General features: G+C 34.8%; 1 long non-coding RNA gene across 1 annotated transcript; it reads left to right on the top strand.

Annotated features, from left to right (window-relative positions):
* Window positions 1-2,817: 2,817 nt before the first annotated feature.
* LOC131814776 (uncharacterized) lies at window positions 2,818-8,568 on the top strand. Its single transcript, XR_009347449.1, has 3 exons — window positions 2,818-3,274; window positions 7,434-7,572; window positions 8,290-8,568. It is a non-coding gene; the product is annotated as an uncharacterized LOC131814776 (long non-coding RNA).
* The last annotated feature ends 1,557 nt before the right edge of the window (window positions 8,569-10,125 follow it).

The raw sequence follows: 10,125 nt of genomic DNA, 5'->3' as shown, positions 1-10,125 counted from the left end.
ATTATAAAAAACAAAATAGTCTCCTTAGGAAAGAGTCTGAGATTGCACATGTAAGTGTGATCAGTGGCAACAGGGAAAAAATGTCCTGTGACTCCTGCAACTGTGTTCAATCCTCATTTCAGTAAACCAAAAAACTGACGAAGAACATGCAAAGTGATCCTTTACTCCCTGGAGAAAACAAAAAACAAAACACAAAACTGAAAATGGCCAGGAGATAGCTGAGAGAGGCCCTTCTCCACTTGCAGCCGGTCTTATCTTTTTTGAAGATAATATCTTAGGTCTTTCCCTTGTGAAAAACTTCCTCCTGCTCTTAGGATAGGACAAAACTTGTAATATGAACTGCAAGACCCTGTATCATCTAGGCTTGAGATGTCCAATATAGTTCCCACTAGCCACATGTGGGTATTATTTTTAAAATAATTAAAATCAAGTAAAACTTTAAATTGTGTTCCTTAGTTGTATTAGCCACATTTTAAGTGATCAAAAGCCACATGTGGTTGGGATTCTGGCCGGATTCTGTTTCTATTTCTTTTTTTTTTTCTTTAATAAAGATTTATTTATTTATTTGGCAGGGGGACAGAGAGAACATGGGGGGAAGGGCAGAGGGAGAGAATCCTCAAGCAGAATCGCCATTCAATGCAGAGCCAGACACAGGGCTGGATCTCACCACCCATGAGATCACAGCCCATGAGACTACAACCTGAACCGAGGCCAAGAGTCAGACGCTTAACTGACTGAGGCACCCAGGAGCCCTGGGACTCTGTTTCTTCATCTAACCACATATATTTGTATACTTTCATATTTATATGTCCTACTTAAACTATAAAAATTTTAAAAGCATTTGTTTCTTTTATTTAAATGTTTGGCTTCTAAAATATTGGTAAGGGCTTCCTTCTAGTTTGGGATGGCAGACTGAATATATTCATTTACCTTTAGTCTTTAAGGAGGTTTTCCTGAAAAGACACAAAAAGTGTTTTTAAAGGAATGGAACCATAAGAGGGCTGGTAAACTAGAAGGAGGACTACCAAAGGACCAGAAAAGCTAAAGTAACTAACAATGATATAAAATAGAAAAACAACAAAAGAAATTAATACAAACACCAAAAAGAACAGCCCTTTCTAAAGAAAGGCTCAGTGTCAGCCACTACAAAGAGAAAGAATCAATGGTGATGACAATTAAATAGATAGCAGCTTTTGACACAACTCAGTCATTTAGACAGCTTTTCCTCTTTCCCAGGCTCTTCATAGATAGAGTCTATAAAGCCAGGTTTTTAGCCCTCATGGATTAAACTTGATTTTGTTCCCCCAAATGGGAAAGGAGTCAACAGATTGTTGGAGCCTGCAAGAGAAGCAGAGCAAAACCAAAGATAGCAATGAACCATCACACTGGTCACTAAGGAAATTAATAGAAAGAGAAGGCAGCTCCATCCAGTGGTGAAATACACTAAAACACTCCACCCTGAGATAAAGCTCCCTTTAATTTAGGAATGATAAAAGTTCCAAGTCTTGAGGATATTGTAGAGTCTAGAACTAGCCTTCTCATTTAAGAGTCAGGAAAAGAGAACTGTACAACCATACAGCTTCAGAAGAAACACACACCAAATGCCTACAATAATCAACTAAATCTTGATTCAAAAATATGAACAAAAAACAAAGATTCCAGTCACTTAAGGAAAACTAATAACAGAAAAAAAAAAATCCCATCAGAGAAAACAGAGATAATTTAAGAAAAAGAATAAACTTTAAAATACATACATTAGAATTTCTGTTGGTGAATTGGTAGACAATGTGAATACGAAGCTAAAGTAACTAACAATAATATAAAATAGAAAAACAACAAAAGAAATTAATACAAATTTGAACTTGGAGGAAAAGAGAGGAAAATTCCTAAGAAACAAAAATGGGAATTGAAAAGCAAAGACATTAAATACAGTGTTGTAGATCTAGGGGCTTATAACACAAGTAAATTCAAACAAGGCATTTGGGTCCTAATTCCCATGGTGGAATAGAAGAAAAGACATTTGGTACATAAGTGTGTAGTAATTGAAACTCAGAGATTTATATAAAACCAGTCTGTTTTCTCAGTCAAAGAGAGATTAGAAAAATATTGTTCAATAATTCATGTATATGACAAGGAAATTTATCTTTGCCCAGAACTTAAGGTTAGCAAAGAAAACATATCAGAGCCATATGGGAATTCAGAGTCAGAATTTTTAATCTATTTGATAAAAGACTCTCCGTGCCAAAAAAATAAACTGTTCCCAGTCTGGTTTCACTACATCTAATATCTGGCAGAAACAAACCTATAACTGTTCTGTGTCACCCCTCCCACAACAGGACCCAAGAACTGTCACAGAAAAACCACAATCCATTGAAGATGAACTCATGATCAAAAATTACAGAACACATGTAAAAATGATCAAGCATAAGTAAGAGTCAGAAGATACAACAAACAAAAAAATCTGTATCTCGACCACTTAAGATGATAAAATGCTCATAAATAGATCATAAGATAATTATACTTAAAATAATTTAAATGAAATAAGAAGGGAGAAACTACAAAAGATATAGAAAGCACTATAAAAAGAAATAAACATATTTAAAGTGAACCAAATATAGCAGGTAGAAAAGGAAGAAAAAGTCACTGAAATATAAACCAAAATGGATAGACTAACCACACTAGACACTGTTAAAAAGATAATTAGTAAACTAAATGACAGACTTGAGGAAAACATCAGATTATAGCACAAGGGTATACAAGATTGGAGAAGAGTAAAGAGAAATTATAAGACATGGAAGGTAAAATGTGAAGATCCAGCACATATCCGAGAAGAGTTTCAAGAAGAGAATACAGTGAAAATGAGGAGAGGCAATGAGATCATGGTTGAGAATTTTTCAAAACTGATGAAGATATGAATTCTAAAATGAGAGGTACCCTTAAAGAAAAATAAACAAAAAGAAACTCACATCTTGGCCTATTGTTGATAAACTCAGGACATCAAAGGGAAGAAAAATCTTAAAATTAACCAAAAGGGACGGACAAATTATCTCTAAAAATAGATGAACTGTAAGGAAAGGCCACAAACGATCTCTTCAAAATGGCAAATTGTTTTTAAAGGGAAAGAAAAACACACATTTTTAGAACTTCAAAGACTGAATTTAGCAAAATCTTCCCAGTGAAAGAACTGCTCAACAACATACTTTGAGAAGGAAATTAACTCCAAAGAACTGAGTATTGGCAAGAAACAACAGGAAGCAAAGAAATTAGTGAACAGGTGAGTAATTAAAAAATAACTGGAAATAAATTCTGATAAGAAGAACATTTAAGTTTAAATTGGTTATTCAGAGTTTAATTGTTGTAAGGTCCTAATTCTCTTTGGACAAAAGATATAGGCATTAATTAACTTTAGACATTTATATCAAATATGCATGTTAAAATTCCACCTTAATAATGAAAAGACTTGATTTAGAATCTATCAGTTCACATCAATAGCAGGGAAAAGTGGGGAATAAGATAACTCAATCTAAAAGAAGTCAGGAAAAGAAAATAAAGAAGCTAAGTTAAAGCATTTGGAAATTGAAAGCAGGGTAATATATTTGGAAGTTATTATAATTACTCTTATTATTAAAGTAAATTATAGTCATCTAAACCAGGAATTACAATAATTATAAACTAATTTAATATATCTTTGTGTGTGTATGGGATCCACAGAGATTAAAGGAATCACAAAGTTATGTCAGAAAAAAAAAAAGAAGATGCCACCAAGAAAATAGCAATCTGACAATAAAAGACTTGGCATTTCAAAAAGGTGATTGTTGAAATAAAAATTCAATGAGTAATGTGATTAGAAAGAACAGCTCTCAAGTCCAAGTTAGTAGCCAAGACATAAAAATCAAAAAAATCTCCAAAACATAAGAGTTATTTGTTGACTACTATATACCACAGAAAACATAACTTTGCTCCTATTATGTGCCAGACACTGTTCTAAGGACATTACCATTACCAAATAATTGACTATTATTATTAACTAATAAATTATATTATGCCATTACCAAATAATTGACATTACCAAATAATCCAACAACGTATTATTACCCCCATTTTACAGATGAGAAAACTGAAGCACTGAACAATTAAACAATTTGCCAAAAAGACAAAAGAAAAACAGCAAAGTTCAGAAACACAGAGGGTAGATTCCAAAGTTCAAATATATAGGAATAAGACTTCCAGAAGCAAACATCAGAGGCAACAGAAAGTAGAAGATAATTAAATTATAGACACTATCATTTTTAACTCAAAAATTTTCTGAGTTAAAAATATAGTTACATGTATATTTTGATTTAAAGAGTCTACCACATACAAGCATAATAAATTATTAAAATTGTCTATGCCTATAAATGGTCTAGATTCTGAAAATAAAGAGAAAAATCAAGAAAGCTTCCAGAGTGGAAAATCTGGTATCTTAAAATGAAATGAGTATCAGATTTCTCTTTAGCCTCAGTGAGTTCTAGAACACTAGGAAATAATTTCCTCTCCACATTTTGAAAGAATATTAATAGAAACTAACAGTTATAAAAGAAGACATACAGAGAGAAAGATACAAAGAAATTTTGGCATATGCAAAGCAGCCAAAAAAAAACTACCATCCATGCACGCATGTGAAAAAGTGTGAGTAGATACCACAGAAAAACATAAAAGGAATACCCACAAAAATTATGTTTTTCTATCACTTTTCTGAGATACAAGAAAGAACAGCAAAAAGAAAAAGTGATTTTAAAAAAATTCCATTGGACTGTGAGATTAAATCATTCATCTTAAGTATTAGAGGACTGGTTATATAAAACTGCATTCCCTTTTTACATGTCTCTTCAACTCAGTCATTTCTCTGGTATATAATATTTATATCATAATGGAAATGCACTTTAAACACATTTCTGATACTATACCGGAAAAAATCCACATATAAGTAGATCCACGTATTCACCCTCATATTGTCCAAGGATCAATCATATGATATATGAAAAAGTAACTATAGACAATATTCTTCATTAACATAAATGTACAATATCTAAACACAATTTTACCAATCTGATTCAACAATTTATAAAGCGGATAATACAACATGACCAGGTATGATTTATCTCAGGAACACACGATATATATTTCAGAAGAAATTAATTTGCAAATACAAAGTGAAACAAGCAGTGCTTTTAAATGTTTTACACTGTCTTTTTAAAGAAAAAGTTTTATGTACATAGTTAGAATTGAGTTCTTTGCACAATCTTGCAAATCCCTGAGCCCTTCTGTGATAGAAGGAGAAAAATATCATAAGCATTAAAAGGTGTCACTGAGGCTAATGTAACATGAATCTCCGTTCTGGAAGAGTTCGCCTTGAGTTATTCTAGCTGAGCCAATTAAGCATCTGGCAGTGCAGGCAGAGAGAGCACCGGGGCTCATAACCAGCCACCCTAATGCTTGAGAGGCACCTCCCAGCCCACTGTGAGTCCTGAATGCTGGGGACCAGAGGAAGGGAGATACATGGTGATTAGAAGAAACAAAAAAGAGGCAGGTATTAACTGGAAAATTGAAAAGAGCTTTAACAGAAGTGCTAAAAATCATGCTTGTAATGCTTAATTTACTTTTATTTTCAGAATTGTCCCTAGAACTGTAAATCACTCTCCCTTATTTTTAGTACAAAAGATCTTTAAAAACTATCTTTGTGGCACTCATAGGTTAATGGACCTCCCCCTTTGACTTTTTATTCTATTATATATTAATAGGAAAATATCAGATATTTCTTTGTAATTAATATTAGTAGTAATTCTAGAAGAAAATAATAAATAGTAAGTTAGTTTCCAAAGTAAAAGCATACATTGCTTTTAAAGTTTATTTCCACAAACTGCTTAAAATTCAAACTAAATTTGTATTATACCTTCCAATGAAAACCTGACAGTTGGATTAATCTTTATAAAATTACAAATTTACATAATCCATATACTCAAAAACTGTTCTTTGCTCTTTTAAAAACATCTTTTAAAATTTAATTTTATAAACACCTTGAACTTACCCTTTCTGAAGGTCTTGCATAACCCATAAGCAAATGGAAGAAAATTTTGATGGGTGGGTCAAAAGGACTTCTCCCCTCCAAATCCTAGAGGAAAAGAACAATGAATCCATAAAGCAACCCACTTTCCAGACAAATATTATTGGTCTTTATATTGTAGTTCTTTTGTGTGAGCTTTTTAATTAGCTGCTTACAGCACAGTATTAATGACAATGAAGTCACAGTGTGAGCACTTATTGAGCAAGACAGAAGTATGAACAAAAAAGGTCCATGACCATAAATCGCACCCAAATCCCATTCAGCTATCTTATAAACCAATATTGCTGACTATAAAGAGAACCATGTAGGAAGATACAAATGGTTCAGGGCAAACCATCATGATTAAAAAAAGAACTCAATACTAAAATCCTGCTGACTGAGTTGCAGCATTGCTACATTAGAAAGAATAGCCCCTTTGTGATAACCGATATTATCTCCATAATAGCTTGTAATACCCCGTTGTATGCATCCCCCTTATGTTTTAATGATAAGATATCACTGTAATAATTATTTTACTAAAATATTTAAATATATCTACCTGCTTATACTCTGCTCTCAGAAGAGAAAAAATATATATTTTTTAAATACTCATTGGCTTTGTTAATTTTTGGCCCTTCAAAAATATTACTTTATTTTAATCCCCTGTGCTGATCCTAACATTCAGTGTGCACTTTTGTTTATTTATTTTTAATATTATTCTTTTCTAAAAGATTATTTGTTTATTTATTTGAGAGAGAGAGAGAGAGAGAGAGAGAGCAAGCATGAACAGGGGGGATGGAGCCTAATGTGGGCTTCCACCCCAGGACCCTGAGATTGTAACCCAAGCAGAAAGCAGTCACTTAACGGACTGAGCACGCCCTCGGTGTGCACTTTTAATCAGAAGCACAACTCATCTATTTTTTTAAGATACACTTATTTATTTGAGAGAAATAGAGAGGGAGCAGGGGAAGAGGCAGAGGGAAAGGGAAAGAGAGAATTCTCAAGCAGACTCCCCAACTGGGCACTGAGCCTGATGCAGGGCTCCATCTCACAACCCCAAAATTATAACCTGAGATGACCCGAGATTTCACGATCATGAAATCAAGAGCTGACCGCCCAACCAAGTCATCCAGGCTCCCCAGCACAAGATATCTGATTGGTAGATAATGTTTGACGCATTTATCTGTCATACTGAGACTACAGGCAAGCCTTAGGATCATGCACTTTATATGTTCAAATATAGATTTAACACTAAGGCTAGACTCTCATTTATTTTATTCAATTTTAGTAAATAAATAGAAGTTATAATTGGTTATGATTTGGTTATGGTTAATTCAGATTTTTTCTATAGTAATGTCCTAGGCTGGACCCTCTGAGGAGCTAGAGAAAGATGAGATCAAGAGTGGAAGAGTGCTATCAGATAAAACGCCTGGTAAGAGAAAATGGAAGGAGCTGTAAGAACTCAGACCATGATGCAAGTCTGACCGGAGGTGAGGAAATGCGGGAGGAAAGTTTGAATGGAAGGAAGCATCCCAGAGTGCCATGCAATCTAATGAAAGTTTGGCAGAAAGTTTAGAAGTCTTGAACCAAAGTAGGCCATCAGAGGTGCTTCCATGTTTTCAGTAACAAGCCTGCCTTAATATCCCTGTCACATTCAGTCACTGGCGAGAGCAGGGCAAACACAGAAATGGTTCTCAGAGGGCAGCGCCTGAGGCCGTTGGCCAATTACGATCCCCACAGTTGGAGATCAGCAAGGCTCATTTTCAAGGTTGCCCGACTGTCTGCTGTTAAACTTTTGGAAAATACTTTTCCAAAGTTATGAGATACATAATTTTGACAAAATACCACTACAACATCCTTTCAAACTGACATCTTTGGTTAGAAAAAAAAAATGTGGTGCCAGGTTTTTAAAACTCACAGAGATTTTAGAGACCACTGTTAATCTATTACTGTTACATGAATCAATTATGATATCAAATACCACAATAACAACATATTTCACTTCAAATATTTTTCATGTTAATTCTAAAGAAAACTGTCTTGATTTCAAACAAAATGGTGGAGACACAGAAATTTAAAATATTTTTGGAGGTGGTTTTATAAAAGCAGATAAGATAAATGACACAATGGGATCTAAATTATATACATTTTTCTTTAAAATACAGTATTTTAATCAATTACTGCTCATATTTCATTTGCTTTTCCAGAAAGCCCATGAATGTTGGTGTATCAACAAGCAAGATAAACTTCCTTAAATGGCACAGAAATTTGTGACATCCCTAGAAAATGTCATCAAAAGGAAAGAAGTAACAATATTAAAATATCTCACCCAATCCCGTAAAGATGACTAATCTATTTCAGCATTTCAAGATTTTAAGTAGCTAGAGAATAATAAAAAGAAATTTCCACAAGCCTTTCATATGTCACAAAATGAAGCTTGCCATGCTCCCCCTGTGCATTTAATAATGCACATCTATTGATTTATATTCACCAATCTATTGTAGCCATTACTGTTTTAGGTCTTTTGCCTCCAAAAATGTCCTTGGATTTTTCAAAATTATAAATGTCAAGTGATTTGTTGTATTCTTTAAAAATACATTGAGCCAGAATAGTGAAGTGAGGATGCCTGGCCAGAAACAGGAGCATGGGTAACCACTTCCTGTGTAAGATCCAGCATTCCTCCCCTGCTGCCCCTTGCAGACCTTTGCCCCCACCACAGCCGAGCTAATCCAGAAGAAGGTACAGGGAAAACTGGAGAAAGAGCTACAATAGGACTTTATTAAATCTATGCGGCAGAAGCTTGAGGTGCAACTAACAGGAAATGATACCTGTGATCTCCTTCCCCATGAAGGAGAAACCAGCCTTGCTAGATGGGAGCAACGTGGTCTTCACACCTCTGAGTCCTGTGCTGGTCAGATGGGAGCAGACACGTTCGGGCCACAGGGAGCTAGAGGCCAGACTATCACCGCAGAAATCAAGAGATCAGAATCCCAGCTGTGGGCCCCTGAAGGGCAGTTGGGGCAACTGAGGGAGAGCCGGGTGTAACCAGGCAGCCAAGGCAGAGGTTTCTGGGAAGGCCTGGCCCTGCAGTGGCAGCGGGGGTGGCAGAGGGTAGGCAGTGGGAGGTGGGCAGGGAATGGGGCAGCTCTAGGGTCTCTACTTCAGTGAATAAAATGTGTAAATACCTGGGCTATGCTCTGGCCAGCCAAAACAAAAATAGAAAGAGAGAGCCAAAGTTAAATTATTCAGTAAACACACCCGGTGTATTTTAGGAGTTTGTTAACATTTTTCTCAGTTTGCTATTATAAAATACTTAATAGTATATTAATTCCTACATGTTTTTTTAAAGTTTTTATTTATTTATTTGACAGAGAGAGAGAGCACAAGTAGACAAAGAGGCAGCAGAGAGAGAGAGGGAAGCAGGCTCCCCACTGAGCAGAGAGCCCAATGCGGGGCTCAATCCCAGATCCCTAAGATCATGACCTGAGCCAAAGGCAGAGCCTTAACCCACTGAGCCACCCAGGGGCCTACTTCCTACATTTTTAAATGCATTTGCTCAAGATTTAACGACTAAAATCTCACTCAAAGCAAGGATGCTATTTTTGTTTTTAAAATATTCTGTGAAAACATACAAATAGTCACAAATACTGTGATTTTGTTCTACTTCTAGGTATTTATCCTAAGAGAATTAATCCAAAATGTTAAAAAATAATATGCTCTCAGATGTTCTTCACAGGATACTTATAATATTGATATATTAAGGGAAATTACAACATTAGGGGAAATGTACAATTATAATACACCTCCTCAATAGAATATGAAGCAAACCTTTAAAAGTGTTTAAAAATGATAAGGAAATGTGAACAAGGATTATGGTATCTTTTGTCAAAATATATAAGCTATATATGACACATAAGTAGCTCTATTTTTTAAAATAATAAAATACTATCAGAAACAACACTAAGATTGCATTTATACGGTGGAGATATATATTACTTAATATGTAGTTTCTTGTATTTGGTAACATCCTTACCCTGCCTTTC

This window comes from Mustela lutreola, chromosome 14 (genome assembly GCF_030435805.1).
Source record: "Mustela lutreola isolate mMusLut2 chromosome 14, mMusLut2.pri, whole genome shotgun sequence".
Taxonomy (NCBI): domain Eukaryota; kingdom Metazoa; phylum Chordata; class Mammalia; order Carnivora; family Mustelidae; genus Mustela; species Mustela lutreola.
The sequence above is the reverse complement of the archived record's forward strand: the minus strand, read 5'-3'. Positions and strand labels throughout refer to the sequence as shown.